The 21,085-nt window shown below is 40.1% G+C and overlaps 1 protein-coding gene across 2 annotated transcripts in view; it reads left to right on the top strand.

Annotated features, from left to right (window-relative positions):
* Window positions 1–21,085, top strand: part of plxna2 (plexin A2) — a 519,114-nt gene that overhangs the window by 395,166 nt on the left and 102,863 nt on the right. The gene's annotated exons all lie outside the window — the stretch shown is intronic.

Here is a 21,085-nt window from a genome sequence, read left to right as displayed (position 1 = left end):
AAAGTCTCCTGATCTTTGAAGAAAGGTCCTGCTCATTAATATTGCATAATGTAGCTGCAAATAGGCCAATCAAAATAACTTAACCCCTAACCTCCCACCTGAACCGAGCACATTTTCTCCAGTTTGGCTTTACCCCAATCCAAAAGCTTCTGGAAAAAAGGTGTGAAAATAGCAACAAAACTGAGACGAAAAAAAAAGCGAGAAAACATTGACAAAAAAGTGACGATAAATTGATGAAAAAGTGGCAAAAATGGCACAAAAATGTTACAAGAAATTGACAAAAAATGGAAGAAAAAATGACCAAAATGTGTCAAAAAAATTACAAAAATATGACAAAATGTGCCAAAAAAATAACAAAAATTTGATTAAAAATTGACGAAAAAATGACCAAAAAATGACAAAAATTTGATTAAAAATTGACGATAAAATGACAAAAAAATGACAAAAATTTGCTAAAAATTTGCTAAAAATTTGACAAGAAAATTACAAAAAATTGACGAAAAAAGTGATAAAAAATGACAAAAAAATGTCAAAAATATTACAAAAATGTGACAAAATGTAACAAAAAAATGACAAAAATTTGATTAAAAATTGACGATAAAATGACAAAAATGTGACAAAAATGTGACAAAAAATGACAAAAATGTGACAAAAATGTGACAAAAAATGACAAAAATGTGACAAAATGTGACAAAAAATGACAAAAAAATGACAAAAATGTGACAAAAATGTGATAAAAAAAATGAAAAAAAGTTGATTAAAAATTGACGATAAAATGACAAAAATGTGACAAAAAATGACAAAAATGTGACAAAATGTGACAAAAATGACCAAAAAATGACAAAAATTTGATAAAAATTTGACAAGAAAATTACAAAAAATTGACGAAAAAAGTGATAAAAAATGACAAAAAAATGTCAAAAAAATGACAAAAATGTGACAAAATGTGACAAAAAAATGACAAAAATTTGATTAAAAATTGACGATAAAATGACCAAAAAATGACAAAAATTTGATAAAAATTTGACAAGAAAATGACGAAAAAAGTGATAAAAAATGACAAAAAAATGACAAAAAAATGACAAAAAAATGACAAAAATGTGACAAAAATGTGACAAAAAATGACCAAAACATGACAAAAAATTGCTAAAAATTTGACAAGAAAATTACAAAAATTTGACGAAAAAAGTGATAAAAATTGACAAAAAAATGACAAAAATGTGATGAAAATTTGACAAGAAAATTACAAAAATTAGACGAAAAAAGTGACCAAAAAATGAGCCCTGCTGCAAACATGCAAAAATGAAACGAAACAACACCTCCATGTATGTTTCTGATGCGGATATAAAAACATGACATGGCTAAAAGCTAGATTACGCTTCATGTAGGATGATATATACACGCCACAGCCACGCTCAGTCGCTGTTCCCAGTAAAAAGACGACAGAGATTCCCATTTTTGTTCAACTTTTTTGTCTAAGTGGCCCCCACAGTGTTCTTCTTTATTTCGAGAAAACGTAGGTGTGCAGAGCTGCAGTCAGAGGGGAGGAGCGTTGAGGGTGTGTGGGGGGGGGGGAGAAAAACATTGAAGGTGTGCATGATCGGGGGGCCGGTGGGGGTCCTAATGGCTCTCAATGGAAGATTAAGTGCGGTCAGAAGTCTGTGGTCAGCACGAAGCTCCGGTATAATCAAAGTTGTGGCTCGGGGAGATCGTTACAAATTGCATCTGAGCCCCTGTCCTGGGGGGGCGCACTTTAATTAAGAGGAGGAGGATTCTTGTGCGTGCCACGGGATAATGCATGTGTGTCGGGGTGGGGGGAGATGAACGGGCTTTTAGGCGGTGGAGCGGAGAAGGATGAGAGCAGGTAATGAGGAAGTGAGAGAGCTCTTAAAGTTCTTCTTTCAAAGGGAACATTCTTTTTTTTTGCATTACTCCTTTATTAAAATCAGACCTGACTTTTGAATGTTCCAGACGCCATAAAAAACATGCCTGGATTGGTCTTATGTTTCTATTCATGTTTCAGTCATGCTATGTTCAGTCTGGTCCATCATCTGCACTGAAATGCCGGCTCACGCTCAGGCAAACGTCATACAGAAGTTTCAATGACATCTCCACCAATCATCGTGTTGTGATCCTGCTTGTGGTAGATTAGTTTGCCATTTTGATACAAGAGGTCCTTGATCTGCATGGCTGCGGCTCAGGAAAGATAGCCCGCCAAACAGGGCTGGACTGGCAGAAAAAATCAGCCCGGGACTTTTGGGTCTAGACCAGCCCTCTAAAAAACAATAACAGTCAACTAAAACAGTAAAAGCTACGAATCGAGGACAATAGTTGCATTTTGTTTCTGCCGAATTCAAGCTAACACCTCAGAGACTCAACACTTTAATCTTTTCATTAATAACTTGAAGGAACTTTTGTAAAATGACTTAACAATCTTAAAATGTGAGTTCCGTTAATGAAGTTCCACTCGCGACTGCAACACAAATAAACTTCTCAAAACCAACCAAATTATCGCACTGTGGATGAAGATGAAATGGTAAAACTCACCACAGAGTTATGGAGGTGTGGAGTGAGAACAGAAGTCCCAAAAAGGCCAAACTTTGTAAATCCTTTCAATGGAAACTAGAAGATTTACAAACTGCGCTGACGACGAGGGGCAAGACAGTCACCTGACAACTCCCAGCATGCACTCCTTTGCAAACATTTGTCTAAAATGTATAGAAAATGGAGGTCTGAGGTTCTGTGGGTCCTGGAGGGAGTTACAATAAACTATTTCCTCCAATATTCGCAATGTGAGGGGCATGAGTGTTATGTCCCAGAGGCCCATCGCTCATTATACAAGATTATCTGTGAACCATGACTCAAGAAATCGTGCCACCAGAAGGGTATAAAAGGCGTCACTTTCCTCTAGTGAAGAAATTGCGTAATTGCATCTATGTAATGATAGAGATTCTAATGGCTTTACTCGTTAATTGTGGGCCGGTGTGAGGTTTTAATGGGCCTTATCTCGATTTTGACCGGCCCAAAAGTACGTCGGCCCACCGGGAAAACTCCCGAATCTCCCGATGGCCAGTGCAGCCCTGCCGCCAAAACATATCTAAAATGATCATTATCATTTTGGAGTTTTTAGAACATTACTCCTTCATTAAAATCATACCTGGAATCACATTTCACTCGATTCACACAAGTATTGATGTTTACTTTTACTTTACTTTCAGCCTTGACAGTAAATATAACCCGGAAATGTCCTGTTCTGAGTCGTATGCTCAAAGTGTGTTATATTTCACCGCCGTTGATTTGCTAGCAACCTGCTGCCTGAAGAGGGCGCACCAGTACAGTTCAAAATCCTGACCACAACAGGCACAAGTCGTAAACTTCTCCATACATAGATGTTGTTTTAGTTTCAAGAAGTATGTGGAGCTTTGCAGTCTGCTCATTAGTATTGGATAATGTAGCTACAAATAGGCCAATCAAAATAACTTAACCCCTTACCTCCCACCTGAACCGAGCACGTTTTCTCCAGTTTGGCTTTACCCCAGTCCAAAAGCTTCTGGAAAAAAGGCAATAAAACTGAGACGAAAACAATGATGGAAATGTCACAAATATCTCACAAGAAATTGACAAAAAAGTTGAAGAAAAAATTACAAAAAAATTACAAAAAATTGACGATAAAATGACAAAAAAAATGACAAAAAATGACGAAAATGTGATAAAAATTTGACGAAAAAATTTACAAAAATGTGACAAAAAATGACAAAAATTTGATAAAAATTTGACAAAAAAAATGACAAAAAAATGACCAAAAAAATGACAAAAATGTGACAAAAAATTACAAAAAAATGACCAAAAAAATGACAAAAATGTGACAAAAATGTGACAAAATGTGACAAAAAAATGACAAAAATTTGATAAAAATGTGCTAAAAATTTGACAAGAAAATTAAAAAAAAATGACGAAAAAAGTGATAAAAAATGACAAAAAAAATGTCAAAAAATTACAAAAATGTGACAAAAATGTGACAAAAAATGACAAAAATTTGATTAAAAATTGATGATAAAATGACAAAAATGTGACAAAAAATGACAAAAATGACAAAAAAATGACAAAAAATGACCAAAATTTGATAAAAATTTGACAAAAAAAATGACCAAAAAAATTACAAAAATGTGACAAAAAATTACAAAAATGTGACCAAAAAAATTACAAAAAAGTTACAAAAATGAGTTGAACACCCAACAAAAAAATGATGGAAAAAGAATCTGATGACATGAGGAAAAAGATCCTCTCGGTTCAGGCGGGAGTTAAGAAGTCAACCCTTTATTTAAAAACTGTTATTTCTGTTTTAGATATTCCTTGTCTGCTCTCAAAAGTAAAACCTCTTTATAAGGCATGGAGTTTTCAAAAGTGTTTTAGTTTTGCTATGCTCAAAGTGTGTTACATTTCACCGCCGTTGATTTGCTAGCAACCTGCTGCCAGTACAGTTCAAAATCCGGACCACAACAGCCACAACTCGTACTCGTTCTCCATACATCGATGTTTTAATTTCGAGAAGTATGTGGAGCATTGCAGTCTGGTGACATCTAGAGCAGCCCATCCCACCTTACGGACAGACCGATGCAATTAGACACTTGAACAAACGGAAACCTCTCGACACATCCAAGACCAAATGATTAAAACCAATCTAATTTGGAGCTACCTTCAAGTGTGAGATTATTAAACTCCCCATCAATTGTATAGAGCAGTGAGCAACTTAAGAGCCTCTGATGGGCCGCCTGTCTCACCAAGGAGAGTTGCCGAGACGTATTTGACTATTTTATTACTAAAGGCCTGTCTCACTGGCCAAGAGACTAGTTGGAGACGAGGTGGAGACCAGAGTCGATTTCTCCGCACGGTCTCCGACTGCACGGCTTAAATGACTTGAATTGAGGAAAAATGTTTCTTGTTTTGAGCGGTTTTCACTCATTTAGACACTTTTCCTGATCGGACCAAGTTTACTTTGCTTGTTTGAGGACATTTCAGACCAGTTCTAGGGTAAATCTCGCTTGAAATAAGAAAGTAAAATTGCCAATGAGATAAGACCAATGTTCTTTCCCCATTGGCAAAGAAAATGACCTGAAATAAGGACGAAATGTATCGAAACGAGTCAGAAACATCTCAGAACAAGTGAAATAATCTAGGACAAATGCCCAAGAACTTCTTAACTAGTCAAAACAACTAAAATGTGGATTATTGTGCTCAAATTGAGATGTTTATTCTGATCTAGTTATTTACTAGCAGGGTTAGGGTTAGGGTTAGGGGTTAGGGTTAGGGTTAGGGTTAGGGGGTTAGGGTTAGGGTTAGGGTTAGGGTCTCAAGCAGCTGTGACAATGTTGTGAACGCTGTTTGTTGTCCTCAACCTGTGTGACGTTTGTATGACATCCCTGCAATGTCTCCGAGACCTGTCGGATACTAAGGAGATCTCGAAGAGCCGTGTGGAGTCTTGAGGCTTGAGACCACGTAGACCTCTCAGAGACCACCGGGAAAAAGTCTCCCTGTAGTCAAATCACAATGAAATCGAAGCTGGTCGTTTTCACCCGGACCACCTGGAGACTCGACTTATATCCAGGGAAAGTCTCAGAAAAAAGATTGGACTCGATCATTCCAAATGTTTCCTGGAGTCTAAGGCATAATGGAGTATTTCCCAGTCTGTGCTCAGGACCCCAGCCCTGTAGATTGGTTTGCTCTGCCGCGCTCTTGCCGGGGACTTGTAGCAGACATGGCGGGGCGGAGACGTACAACTCGTGTTTGAAACATCCGACAGCTTTCCGCGCACGCAGCAGTCAGACTCTGTCCCCCTGGTCGCCGGAAACCTTACATCAACTCGCATGGTTTCGTGTCTGAGCATCACACGGCATAGATTTGCCTTCTTCTCGTAATTACCATCGCGTCGTGAGTCACAAAGGCGTTTTAAGGAAAAGCGTCTGCCACAGTGAGACGAAACAGAGGAGCAGCCCGGGGCGGAGGAGGTATGAATTTAGCTGGAGAGACACGTACGCTGGGATGACTAAATGTCAGAAAGAGCAGAGGAGGAGGGAGAGCAGAGATGTTGTTTTTTTGCAGTACAGTGGAAGCTACGGTTCCCTGGTGGAGACACAATATAATTATAATGAATCTCAGGCACTGGGGTGTCAGGCTTGTTTCTGTAGTGAGTGTAAACATTGGTGTATTTGTCAAAATTAACTTTTTACAGCTTTGTGCCCTCATCTAACTAGTCATGTTTGTGTGTATGTGATAAACTGAAATGTTTTGGTAAGCTTCCAGAATGAGATGGGATCAAAGCTATGATAATTATAGATTGGCGGGCTATGAAGGTTTCTTTCCTGAGCCGCAGCCATGCAGATCTAGCAGCTCTTGTATCAAAGTGGCAAAATAATCTACCACAAACAGGATCACAACACGACTATCGGTGAAGACGTCAGTAGAACTTCATTGAAGCTTCTGTATGAAGCCATACCGCCTTTGCGATGCCCAATCCCGTCAGACCTTGGAAGCTAAGCAGGGAAGGGCCTGGTCGGTACTTGGATGGGAGACCGTTTGGTAACACCAGGAAGCCTAGCGAATGTAGAGAATGAGTGAGTGTGTGGTGGTGGTCGGAGGGGCCGATGGCGCAGACTGGTTGCCTCGCTTCCGTCAGTCTACCCCAGGGCAGCTGTGGCTACAATAGTAGCTTACCACCACCGAGTATGGAGTGAATGAATAGTGCAATGTAAAGCGTCTTTGAGTGTCCAGAAAAGCGCTATATAAAACCGATGCATTATTATGACGTTTGCTTGAGCGTGAGCTGGCATTTCAGTCTAGAGCAGGGGTGACGAACACGCGGCCAATCAGAGTGCAGCTCCTGCATGATTGGAGATAAGATAAGATAAGATAATCCTTTATTGATCTCACAAAGGAGAAATTCACTTGTTACAGTCGGCGTTCAAGAAGAAGAGTTAATAAAGTGCAGCTGATACAGAGATTATTGCACATGTTACTTTACAGTCTTATTGTACAGTCTGACAGCAGTGGGGATGAAGGCTTTGCGGTAGCGCTCCGTCCTGCACTATATGTTTAATTCAATGCGGCTTTTTGCAAAAGAATAGGTACATCTTTCCCAAAAACTGTAACAGTCTTTAAGAATTTTGGCCAAAAATCCAACCATCGTCCTACAGACCCTGTTTCCATCTGTACAACATGAATGAGAGTCTGTATCGTTCCTTTTGGAGGCGGCGTGAGAAAGGTGCCCGTGCAGCCTCACTCACAGCGGGATGTAGGTTTTTGTTTAACCTCAGGCAGATCATGGCTCTGGGATCAGCTTCTGTTTTATTTCAGGTTTCTGATTAGCCTACTCTTTATCTGATGAAAGTTGGCCTCATATTCACAGAAAAAGATCAAACTTAGGAAATGGAAGTGGAGCTTTTATGTAGCATATAAAGTGCGACATCGTAACGCGGAAATACGCAAAGTCATGACTTTTCCTTCACTGACTGTAACTGTAACAAATGCAACATAAAACAGACTCTCAGTCGTCCAGAGGCTCCTGCGTAAAGTTTATGAACTTTGTGCAGCCGAGAGTGTGTTCTCTGCACAGTCCAGGCCACACCGAGCTGCACTGAGCCACAGGCCAGGGGCGGATCAGAGGAGGGAGCTCAGTGGGCAGGGCCCTCACACAACCACATTCCAGTATTAAAAATCAAAAAAATAAAATTCTGTCTTGGTCTCAATCTTGTGGAAGAGTAAAACCATTAAATCTAATACAATTATTGAGAAGAAAAGAAATAGGCATAAAGTTGTAGTTAGTCACATTATAATTAATCACAATAAACTACGGCCCCTGGATCTCGCTAGTGGTCGGTGCCTTTGTGGCTCTTCACAGGATCAAGATTGAACATTTCGGTTCTTGGTCTTTGACTAGTTGCCCCCCCCTGGTCTAGAGGATGGACCAGATTGAATATAAGATTACTGAAACAGGCATGAGTAGAAACATACGGCAGGTAGCGCAGTGGTTAGTGCTCTCGCTTCACAGCTAGAAGGTCCGGGTTCGATTCCCACCTGGACGGGGCCTTTCTGTGTGGAGTTTGCATGTTCTCCCCGTGTCTGCGTAGGTTTCCTCCGGGTACTTCGGTTTCCCCTACCACTAAAAACATGCACAATAGGCCAGGATGAATGATGTGTGTGAGTGAATGTATTGTGGTGTCAGAGGGTCCGTTGGCGCAGACGTGTGCAGTCGCGAAAGCGCCTCTGACAGTCTCCCCCAGGGGAAACGGAAGCTACAAACCTAGCTTTCCACCACCGAATGAATGTACAATTGTCTCATGTAAAGCGCTTTGTGACTATGTCTGTGAAAGGAGCTATATAAATAAAGTTCTTCTTCTTCTTCTTCTTCTTCATACGACCACTCCAGGTATGTTTTTTTTGGTGTCTGAAACATTAAAAAGTCAGTGTATTACGGTCGGCGCTTCAGAATATCAAACAAATGTGGTAAAATCAATTCGAGGCACATGTGGATCGATGATTTACATACTGTTACATTCGACATCCCACTTACAGCCACGTTGATAAAGATATTCTTCTCCAGATCTTCGATAATGGAGTTTTTAAAATGCGACCCTTTTCACCTGTAGTGTCTCCCTCCCTCTTAAAGGATTAAAATTACCCATAATTCATTCCGTCTGGTCGGCTCCCCCTTTGTCAGCGAGGCAGCGGAGACGGCGGCCTATAGCAATAAGAGGCGCTGTCCGTCAGGCGTCTCTTCAAATGATCACCTGTCCTGGGGTAAATTGCTTCTTTTCTCAGCCTCCCGTGCGTCACCTGCTCCGGCTGACAAAGACGGCGGACGTTGAAAGAAAGACAATTTTCTTTTGTGCGACGCGCCGCAGTGTCACCGCAGTCACGAGTGAGGCATTAATCAGAATCTTGATTAGGGAGAAAATGCTTTGAAATGGCTGGTGTTTCCAATTCCGCCGCCGCCGTCGCCGGAACGCGTCGGGATCGCCGGCTTTGTCCGCAAAACAAAGTCCTTTTTCGATTGTGCCGTTGATTGAAATCAATCGTGGGTCGCACTTGCGTCGGAGAAATGGAAAAGAACAAGGGGGAAATGTCAATAATTCAGAATACGCCAGATTGGAAGTGGGAAACGTGACGACAGCGAATGAAATGTGAAAATGCCGAACGTATCTTTTCCCTGCACTGCAAAAAGTAATTAACTAGATCAGTTTAAACATCTCAATTTGAGCACAATAATCCAAATTTTAGTTGTTTTGACTAGTTGAGAAGTTCTTGGGCATTTGTCCTAGATTATTTCACTTGTTCTGAGATGTTTCTGACTCGTTTCGATACATTTCGTCCTTGTTTCAGGTCATTTTCTTTGCCAATGGGGTAAGAAAATTGGTCTTATCTCATTGGCAATTTTACTTTCTTATTTCAAGCGAGATTTACCCTAGAACTGGTCTGAAATGTCCTCAAACAAGCAAAGTAAACTTGGTCCGATCAGGAAAAGTGTCTAAATGAGTGAAAACCGCTCAAAACAAGAAACATTTCCTCAATTCAAGTCATTTAAGACAATGCTTGATATTTACTTTTTGCAGTGTGATATTGATGGGAAATACAGTACTTTTATTTCAGCTTGTCAATCTTATTATCTCATCTAATATTCACATGTAAAAGCTTTGATAAATGTATGTAAAGTATCTCCAAAGCTTGTATTAGTAGTTGTGTGTTGTTGTTGTTTTCTAGACACAAGGTCAGTAAGACGTGCCGTTCACTCTTTCTCCATAAATCCAACTCTGAATGTTAAAACAAGGCTGTAGCTACTGGCACAATTTCAAATGTCAGTGTCGATATCCTTCAGCATAACATCACGCTGCCCACTCAGCATGTTTCATGTAGAAAGACTGTACAGTAACGCTCAATATGCCAATACTTAATAATACCGGTAAGCCTGCGCTGCAATATTTATAATGATATTTATGAAATATTAACTTGGTATAGCAATCACCGTGACCCATACTGTGTGGAAATAAGGTTAAGTAATGGCTCTGTGGTGACCTTTACAGCTGTAACCATATGAACAGGGCTCCTCATCTTAGCCTTTATAATGTTTTATATCAGTGGTTCTCGCCTTGTAACATATAAAGCAAAACATTGACTTTCCCTCAACATTATTGCTGTTGAATAAGTAAGTACAGTGGGGGAAAAAAGTATTCAAAATCCAATACAATGTCTATGTGAAACTGACCAAATACTTTTTTTCCCCCACTGTAAGTAAGTAGTGTTTATTTATATAGCACCTTTCACAGACCAAAGTCACAAAGTGCTTCACAAAAATACAAAATAGGAAAAAAAAGTACATTTACATTGACAGTCACAAAAAACGTGGTCATGAAACAACCCCTACTCCACTGGAATTTAAAACGCTTTCTGAAACAAGTAGGTTTTCAGGTTACTCTTAAAAACATCAACACTATCGAGTAACCGCAAGGAAAGCGGAAGATCGTTCCAGAGAGTCGGAGCGATCTGCTCTGGTCTTAAAACGAGTACGAGGGACCATGAGGAGGTTCTGATCCTGAGACCTCAGCCTCCGAGAGGGGGTATACGGACACAACAAGTCTCTAATGTAGGAGGGGGCCTGGTCATGCAAGGCTCTGAAGGTCAACACCAGGAGTTTAAAATGGAAACGAAAACTGACTGGAAGCCAATGAAGGAATAAACGTTAAAGGGACTATACAGAGTTTTAAATGTATGTATTTTCCTCCCCCTACATGTTCCAGCCATGTCCTAATGTGTAGAATGAGATCTGTTCGCCACAACTGCCTCTAAAATCCTGCACTGTCACTTCAAAAGGTGTTAATTCGGGTGTGAAGCGCCGTCACGCACGAGCTTAATATAGAAGGTGCAGTTACACGTATGACCTGAGGTGGCAGTAGTGAGTATAAAATGGCAATCTAGCCCCTTTAAGCAAAAAAATGCATAAATAATGATAATAAACAGTGATTATAACAGACTCAAGTAGTGATTCTATACTTTTTCAGTACATGAAGTAAACTAAATGTTTTCTTGGGAAAGGCTTGCGACCCACCAGTTGAGAACTACATATCCTTTACTCTTCAAAACACTCATCCGTCAACATCGCTGCTTAAAGCTACATTACGGAACATGCCAAGGATACTAAAAACTTGCTCAACGCTCAGCTCGACACAGACAATGCTATGTTTGCGATGGTTTATGAAGACGGTGTTATATTTAAACCTAATATTTGGCTAACTTTTAGCAAAGCTGCAACGTCTCCATGGAGATGAGTCAGAGATGTCTCGTTGCAAAGTACATGCTCGTGTTTTCTGGGGTAAAACGGCTCGCAACACGGCCTTAAAATGGGATAACATCTCTCTCTCTCGGTTGTGTTTCTGCTTTGGCTCGTGTATTCTTTGGAGTCTTGACTCAACAACAAGAGGACTTTATACAGTTTGTAAAACCACCATGTTGGTCCTTTGGTTTGCTGTTATGTAAGAGATTGTGCCTCAAGTGAATGTCATCTGGAGGCGGCTATGCAAACATTTTGAGGGGTGTTGGGAGAGCAAACTCGGCTAACCTTTTTCAATACTTGTACAGAAAGATTTTTTTTTCCACAGTGACTTGTTGTGCCTTGAGTGACATAAGAAATGCTAGTTCTGCTGCAGTTTTGACAGCAGCGTCGCAACAAACGTCAAAATGAGTCACCGCTGCAACAGGTGATTTCATCCTGACACTCTCTGTGTATTAGACACTCTGTCATCTCCACTAATAGCTGTGCTTGTTCACAGTAGCAGGGGTGATACTGTATTTCAACACGATTTTTTAAAAACTATATACCGCACACGCACATGGAAGCAGTTTGTACTAGTTGGAGAAGCCCTCGTTTGTTAGAAAGTGAGTTTTATCTTCAGGATTTGTCTCATGACATTACCAAAAGTACATAAAGGACAATCATTATATATTCCTACTACCCATGTCTCAGTAGAGAAGCTTCATTTTCAAAGGCAATTTACATTTGATAGCAATACAACAATAAAGATGCACTGCAAAAAAAATTCTGCCAATGGGGTCAGCATTTTTTTCTTGCTAAGAATTCGTATTTCTAGAATATTTTTCTCATCATAAAACAAGAAAGAAACACTAAATTTAAGCAAAAAAACAGCTAGAATTAAGCAAAATGTCCTCAGAAAATGGAATAACTTAAGGAAAACATTCTTATTTAGTGAAAAATTGTGGGATATTTTACTTAAATGTTGCTTGATTTAAGTAAAATGTTCTAAATTACACACATTTTTGAGCAAAATGTTCTTAATAAATACTAATATTTAAGGAAAGTTTTGTCCGGGGACCGTCTCCATGATGTGGAGCCAGGCAGATGGTCAGAATCACCTGCTGGAGGATTCACCTATTGTACATGTTTTTAGTGGTAGACATGGGGAGAACATGCTCCACACAGAAAGGCCCCGTCCTGGTGGGAATCGAACCCGGGACCTTCGAGCTGTGAAGCTGAGGCTCTAACCGCTGTGCCACCGAGCCGCCCACTTTAAAGATTAAGAAGATTTGTTGTGATCTTATTTTTTCTTAAAATAAGAAAAATAAAATAATGAAAAAATATTCTTTGTCTAAAGCTGAATAAGATTCAAAAAGTTGTTCTTTCTTGTTACAAGAAAAATTAACATGTTTTTAGTAAATTTATCTGAACAAGAAATGGCAAGATTTTATTTCCTAAAATAAGATTTTTTTTCTCAAGAAAACTTTGCTCGGCAAAACATTATTACTTTTTAGGGAAAAAATAAGAACTTATTTCTTAAAGTAAGACATTTTTTACTTGCTTAGAATCCACTTTTTGCAGTGTGGCCTAGATCACATTCTATAAACTAAACTGCCATCAAGTTGCTTGTAAATGTGTCTGAAACATGAGATTAGATTAGACTTGAATTCATTTTGACAGTCGGCGTGGGGGAAGTGACAGGTGGAGCCAAACAAACGGTGCAGGGGTGATGAAGCAAAAGAAGCCAGAGAGACAATGATTATGAACCCTGACCCGATGACCGGCCGCACACCTCTCCTCCGCCTACATCTCTCTCCCTCTCTCTCTCCTTCTTGTCCATAGACCTTTGGATGCTTGAGTGGGCTGCAGCAGCACACAGTAGATCATGGTAATGTATTCGGCCGCGGGGTGAGGACTGGACTGTTGCTGCCTGAGAAACACTCCGGCTCCGTCCAACACAAGAGAGAGGGAGAGAGAGAGAGAGAAGATAGATGAGGCCAAGATTCCAATTATTTTCTCTATCTGTTGACCTTAGTCCACTTTATCAACGCTGAACAATGCACTGGCCCTTCGTCTTACATGGCCCGGAGCGGAGGCTGTGGTAAAAACACCGCTGTCTTCTTAGGATTTCAGCCGTATTTGGCGGAACATGTCAAGTGCAGGAGAGGTGTGTTGTCATGGAAACGTAACTGTCCAAAACTTTGTACGGGCATCAAGTCAGAGGGAAAAAATTGTTGGAAAGAATATGGGTTTTATTGTATATAGTGGTATTAGTAGTGGATAATAATGTTGAATGTTGAACTTTTTGTACAATACAGGTCATACAATAGGCTTTACTGAGAATTCTTTTACCATTTTTGGGCATTTTTACAAATATGTATATCACTTCTAGTTCCCTATTTAGTTTATGTCCTGTCTTGTCTTCTTTAGGAGTTCACCTTTTTTATAGGCCCCTAATATTATGTTTTTTTTTACATTTTCTGCTCAAATTTGGTGGCTTCTGTGCGTCCTTTGTCCAACCCAATCGGCGAGGAGCGCTGTTCTCTTTGGTCCTTATGGCGGGGGGCTGACATTGCTTAAACTGTTGAAACACTCCAGTTCTGGTCGTCTCAGATAATGTATATTTTGCCACGATTTGGTCCAGATTTCCTCTTTGTTCAGGTTTGATTTTGGGATATAAACAAGCTGCTCTAGATTTAAATTTTAAAGAGGGGGTATTATGTTTTTTTTCAGTCACATAACACCAGTCTATATCACACTACAATGATGACCAAACCTTCTGTTGGTCTGTAAATGCGGTAAATTAGAATAACTGCCTTGTATAAAATGTCTCTCTCAAAATGGCTGTAGTGAATGTCTTGAAATAGGCCTCTGTGAAAAGAGCAACAAAACTGAGACCAAAACAATGATGGAAATGTGACAAAAAAGTGACAAAAAATGTATGAAAAAGTGGCAAAAATGTCACAAGAAATTGACAAAAAATTGACGAAAAAGTGACAAAAATGTGACAAAAAATGACAAAAAAATGATTAAAAAAAATTGAAGAAAAATTTACAAAAATGTGACAAAAAAATACAAAAAAGTTACAAAAATGAGTTGAATACCGAACAAAAAAAATGATGGAAAAAAAAATTTGACGTGAGGAAAAAGATCCTTTCGGTTCAGGCGGGAGTTAAGAGTTCACGAACCTCTGAGCCCCCTCCACACGCTGTCTGTGGCATCAGTGGGGAGGGGGTTCTGCTGAGGAGCAGTGGTTGGTTACTCGGCTGGTGACGAAAGCTCGGAGGCGTCTCCAGGAGGTGGGGGCGTTCCTAGGAGGACTCAGGCAAACCTATCCCTAAAATGGCCGCCATCAGAGTTTTTACAGATGACTCAGAAATACGTGAATGTGCCAAGGCAACACTTCAGGCATGTTTTTAATGAGGGAGTGACAGAATAACATGATGCAAAGCTTGAAAAAGTCGATTTTGCATAATACCCCCCCTTTAATGTAATGGAGTGTCAAAACAATCAATTTTGCCATGATCAAAAATCTTCTATCTTCTATCAGCCCTATACTTTGTTTACCCTTCGCTCATTGTCCCACTCTGGATGGCCTCACCCTCGGCAGTGAAAGGAAGACAGTAGATCCACGTTATATCCCGGGTGTTTGGGTCCGGGGCAGAGCAGATGGCAGTGGAGTGTGTCGTTGACTTGCAAATGCCTCTCTTGTTGTGGAGTGACAGTCAGGAGGAGGCAGCATCTGTCTATAGGACGCATCTCTGTGCCAAAACCCAGACTGTCGCTTTCCCAGCTGGACTCATCATCGGGTCGGCTTATTCTACCTAAGGGCCGGTGTGGATGGCCATAACAATGGGAAATTCAAACGGCACCTATATGGCACCAGTGGGAAAGAAGTATATAAGAACACATGGAAACAAAGCAGATGTGTGCGGCGTGTCAGTATTCTGTCCTGTATCCGGCAAATACTGATGTGTTTCCAGCTGGGAGATGTATATGTGTTCCCGGTGTAAACAAAAACTTAAGGCTTTTGTATTTTTCAATCACCTGTAACAAACATAAGGATTTTGAGAACTTTTGTTTGACGTCTGCAGCACAGTGTCTGTACGGGAGAAGGATGGAAATTAGAGATAATTGGAGATGATCCATTTTGCGGCTCTGTTTTCCATATTGTCCCTAAGAAAGGAAGAAAAAAAATCCACGATTCCGGGTAATTTGCAGCCTTTATACTGGGTTAGGCTAATGGTGAGGGGTGTGATTAATCACATTATGATGAAAAAAATAGACGTGTGTCCTTTTTTCCGTGTAATTACCGCAATTACCGTGCCCTTATCTGCTCTGACATGGTTGAAAATGGTTGAAAACAAAGGGTTTTATGAGCACTCTTTGCCTTCATCTTAACTTTTAATACTAGGTTATCTCGGTTTCATTGATTTTATTGCCTTTAAGTGTGACTTTATGTACTAAAAGGGGCTAGATGCAAGTTGGCTATTATATACTCACTACTGCCACCTCAGGTCAAACGTGTAGCTGCAGCTTCTATATTAAGCTCGTGCACGACGGCACTGCGGACCCGAAGTAACAACTTTTTGAGTGACAGTGCAGGATTTGGTAACACTTTATAATAACTGCACATTATTTATCCTTTATAAATGATGAGTTAGTACTTAATTAATCATGAACAATGCATTAGTTAAGTGTGACTAACTACTTAACAAAGGAATAAGTCAAGTATGAAAAGCGATTCATTATGAGTTAGGCATTAAATGTAGTAGTTAAGTAGTTATTAAGTGTTGAAGACTACTTAGTAGTGTTAACTAATGAATTGTTCATGATGAGTTAAGCGTTAACCCATCATGTATTAACGCTAAGCAAGATGTAGTTATTTAAAGTGTTACCCAGGATTTTAGAGGCAGTTGTGGTGAACAGGTCGGGGCTCATTCTACACCTTTAGGACATTGCTGGAACATGTAGGGGGAGGAAAATACATAATTTTTGCATTTTTAAACTCTGTGTCATCCCTTTAAAGAAGAACTAAGTTGCTTTTTTACCTTAATAAATCCTTTTCGTTGTCCCCCTGGGGGTAATACGAGTGTTAATGGGGGGTCTTTCATCTCCCCTAGTCTCTGTCCACCACAATTTGGGTCTACACACTTATGGAATCACGAAGAAGAAGCTAACGGGCTAACGGGCAAAGCTAGCTGCAGGTTAGCACCACATAAACAGTATTTACAGCCAAGCTTGAGTGAGAAAAATGATCTCCATTGTGTAATTGGATGTACAATATCCCTCCCTCTCTTTGTCTTTTCTGTCAGCGTAGTATTTACTCTCGCAGACGATTAATGAGGAAAAAAACGCAACATGCTACGACGCCTGCAGTGGCGCTTATGGCCTCTAGGGGCATGAGTTACTTAGTTCGGCTTTAAGTGTTATTTTATGTACATTCTTCTTGTAAAGCACTTAGAATTGCTGTGTGTTCGGCCTTTTTTACACTTTTCCCTCCACGTAACAACATTTTTTACTCTATTCTACTATTTATTTGTTTATTCATGCGCTCAGCCGGATTTCTAACTGCTCACACAACACAACACTGAGATTTTATAACATTTTGGATGCCACATAGTGTTGACACACAAGCAAACATTGTCACTCGCTGTGTTTCGGAGGTGTTTTGGGGGATTTTGTGTTGTGAGGTTGCACGAAAAAAACTAATTTGAAAAGTAATGATCGCTTTGAGGCACGACTCGTAAACACAAAACGATATTGTTGCTCACTCGTCATACGTTTTCGTCCGGATCACGTTTTTTTGCGCAGCCACACTTCCCCAACTTACTTTTGAAACCCATAAACAGTCTGACTTTGCACGTCCCATTTATCTCCGCATTATCTTCCCTTTGTAAACCTGCCGCCGCGGTGCGCTTTATCGCCAAACTTAGTCGAATTTCACGCCACTCTAAATAGTCCCAGCCCCCCTGTGCGGTGCCGAAATCTATTTTTAAGGCGGCCTTATCGTCGCCTCGCTCGTCGCTGTGAAATGTGGGAAGAATTTTTCAAATGTCACGCGACCAGGAGCGGCGGAGGAGCCGTGGAGAGCGCCTGCCTCCGGGCCTGATACAGTGAGTTTGCTGCGAGTCTAGATTAGCCCCAAAAAAAAGGCAGAGTGTCTCATCAGTTTTCCTCACAGCGGAGGGTTTATTTGGGGATTCGGCGAGTCGGTACGTCGGGTCTGCAGTCGGCTCCTGATGCATGAGACGCAAGAGGAAACGCGCCACACTTGAGGACAGCGCAAAACAACATTTCTAAAGATAATTCGAATGTATTGTTGTCTGAGAGTTGTATTGTCTGTGCCTCAGTCTCAAGTCTCAGAGAATAGACTTTAAAACAGCTCTGCTTGTTACAAGTCTTTTCACGGTTTAGCACCAAAGTCCATCTCTGACATGTTAGAGCCGTATGAACCATCTCGGCCCCTGAGAACTTCAGGGAGGGGCCTCCTGGTGGTCCCAGAGTCAGGACTAAACACGGTGAGGCTGCGTTTCAGTTTCATGCAGCTAAAATCTGGAACAGTCTTCACGAGGATGTGAGACAAGCCTCGACTCTGACAATGTTCAAATCCAGGCTGAAAACAGTTCTTTTTGCCCGAGCAAATGACTGAAAGTATTTTATCTACACTCTTGCCTTTTACTGTAATTGATTAATTTTATGTTGATGTCCAGAGGAGAAGGAGGTTAGGTAACTTTGTGTGAACAAGCAAGAAAAATAGTGCTCAAGACAAAGCGAGTCCAAACAAGACTTAAAAATAGTGCTCAAGACAGAGTGAATCCAAACAGACTTAAAAATAGTGCTCAAGACAGAGCGAATCAAAACAAGACTTAAAAATAGTGCTCAAGACAAGAGCGAAATAGTGCTCAAGACAGAGCGAGTCAAAACAAGACTCAAAAATAGTGCTCAAGACAGAGTGAATCCAAACAAGACTTAAAAATAGTGCTCAAGACAAGAGCGAGATAGTGCTCAAGACAGAGCGAGTCAAAACAAGACTTAAAAATAGTGCTTAAGACAGAGCGAGTCAAAACAAGACTCAAAAATAGTGCTCAAGACAAGAGCGAAATAGTGCTCAAGACAAAGTGAGTCCAAACAAGACTTAAAAATAGTGCTCAAGACAGAGTGAAATAGTGCTCAAGACAGAGCGAGTCAAAACAAGACTCAAAAATAGTGTCAAGACAGAGTGAAATAGTGCTCAAGACAGAGTGAGTTAAAACAAGACTTAAAAATAGTGTCAAGACAGAGCGAAAAGTGCTCAAGACAGAGTGAATCAAAACAAGACTTAAAAATAGTGTCAAGACAAGAGCGAATCAAAACGAGACTTAAAAATAGTGTCAAGACAGAGTGAATCAAAACAAGACTTAAAAATAGTGTCAAGACAGAGTGAATCAAAACAAGACTTAAAAATAGTGTCAAGACAGAGTGAATCAAAACAAGACTTAAAAATAGTGCTCAAGACAAGAGCGAAATAGTGCTCAAGACAGAGCGAGTCCAAACAAGACTTAAAAATAGTGCTCAAGACAGAGTGAAATAGTGCTCAAGACAGAGTGAGTTAAAACAAGACTTAAAAATAGTGTCAAGACAGAGTGAATCAAAACAAGACTTAAAAATAGTGTCAAGACAAGAGCGAATCAAAACAAGACTTAAAAATAGTGTCAAGACAGAGTGAATCAAAACAAGACTTAAAAATAGTGTCAAGACAGAGTGAATCAAAACAAGACTTAAAAATAGTGCTCAAGACAGAGCGAAATAGTGCTCAAGACAGAGCGAGTCCAAACACGACTTAAAAATAGTGCTCAAGACAGAGCGAAATAGTGCTCAAGACAGAGTGAGTCAAAACAAGACTTAAAAATAGTGCTCAAGACAGAGTGAATCAAAACAAGACTTAAAAATGCATATAACTGAAAGTATTTTATCTACACTCTTGCCTCTTACTGTAATTGATTAATTCTATGTTGATGTTTTTATTGATTGTATTTGTTTTCTTATATTTATGCAACTGCGAAGCACTTTGAATTGCCTTGTGTATGAATTGTGCTCTACAAATATACTTGCCTTGCCTTGCCTTGCCTGTGAGGAGGACCTGTGGTTGTCAAGTTTGATCGTGATGATTTTCTCTTATTACCCGTAAAGTTTCAACCCGAAAGAGACTTTGTTACAAGCCCTGACTTGACTCCTTCCGGGCAGAGCTGCAAATCAATCGAGCTTCTCCTTCCCCCTCCGGACCACAGCACAAATCTGGACAAACTCAAATCATAAAACATCCACGGTTCTACCTTCAGGACACAAGCGAAACCTCCGAACTTCGTAGCTGTCGGCCTCCAGTGTTTTCCAAGCAAAGACAAATCGCTATTTCTTCACGTTTTTTTTTTTACGGAGGCAGCCCGGCCGGTGGAATTGATGCGATCGGCTTTTTTTTCTCCGGATGACTTTATTATATGGTGATTATCGGCTGCTTCCCACAGGTTTGACTGAAGACCAGCGTGTTTCTGTTCGCGTGGCCCGAGTAGGCGATTACAGATCCATTCTACTGAGATGAAAAGAAAAGGTTTTTTAGAAAAGTTGGATGGAGATTTTGCCAGCCGTGGTTTCTTCTGCCTGGTCTTGTGACATTCGTGGGAGAGGCCAATAAAGAAGCTGCGGGAGATTCTGTCTTTTATGCAATTTCTTGTTTTTTAGATTGAATAGCATTGTGGGATGGGAAAGGAACTAATGAATCACTAATAGAACAATTGGATTCTACAGTTTTGTGAGCAAGAGCGAGACTTTACACCGTAACTTAAAGATGGAACTGTTGATGTTTGGTGACGAATGTTTGCATTGATTAAATTAATTATGTTATAGAAATCCCCTTGTTTTGATTGATCTCTATTCTGTTGGTGAACCAGCTTTGTCTGGGAAGATATCTCTTGTGAACTGACTGTACAGTAGCAGCTCATGCCACCACCGAGTATGGAGTAAATTAATAATGATTAATGACACTGTGATGCTTTGAGAAACTTGGTAATGCTGGCTTGAAAAGCGCAATACAAGTGTCAGCCATTATTGTTATTATTATCATCATCAAAATAAACTCAAACACTATGGGCCCACCCGTTAATGCTAATGTGAGGTCATCTTTCCTGCGTGTATCTGCATTGAGATCACACTACATTAACCATCAACTCCTTCTTCCTCCTTCTTCCTTCTTCTTTCTTCTTCCTCCTTCTTTCTTCTTCTTCTTCCTTTTTCTTCCTACTTCCTACTTCTTTCTTCTTCTTTCTTTTTCTTCTTTCTTCTTCCTCCTTCTTTCTTCTTCTTCTTCCTTTTTCTTCCTACCTCCTACTTCTTTCTTCTTCTTTCTTCTTCCTCCTTCTTTCTTCTTCTTCCTCTCCTTCTTTCTTCTTCCTCCTTCTTTCTTCTTCTTTCTTCTTCTTCCTTCTTCTTCTTCCTTCTTCTTTCTTCTTCTTCCTTCTTCTTCTTCCTTCTTCTTCCTTCTTCTTCCTTCTTTCTTCTTCCTTCTTCTTTCTTCTGCTTCCTTCTTCTTCTTCCTTCTTCTTTCTTCTGCTTCCTTCCTCTTCCTTCTTCTTTCTTCTTTCTTCTTCTTCTTCTTTCTCCTTCTTCCTTCTTCTTTCTTCTTCTTTCTTCTGCTTCTTTCTTCTTCTTCCTTCTTCTTTCTTCTTCCTTCTTCTTTCTCCTTCTTCCTTCTTCTTTCTTTTTCTTCTTTCTTCTCCTTCCTTCTTCTTCTTCTTTCTTCTTTTTCTTTCT

This window comes from Gobius niger (genome assembly GCF_951799975.1).
Source record: "Gobius niger genome assembly, chromosome: 6".
Lineage (NCBI taxonomy): Eukaryota > Metazoa > Chordata > Actinopteri > Gobiiformes > Gobiidae > Gobius > Gobius niger.
Note: the sequence above shows the minus strand (reverse complement) of the source record. Positions and strands in the feature narration are given on the sequence as shown.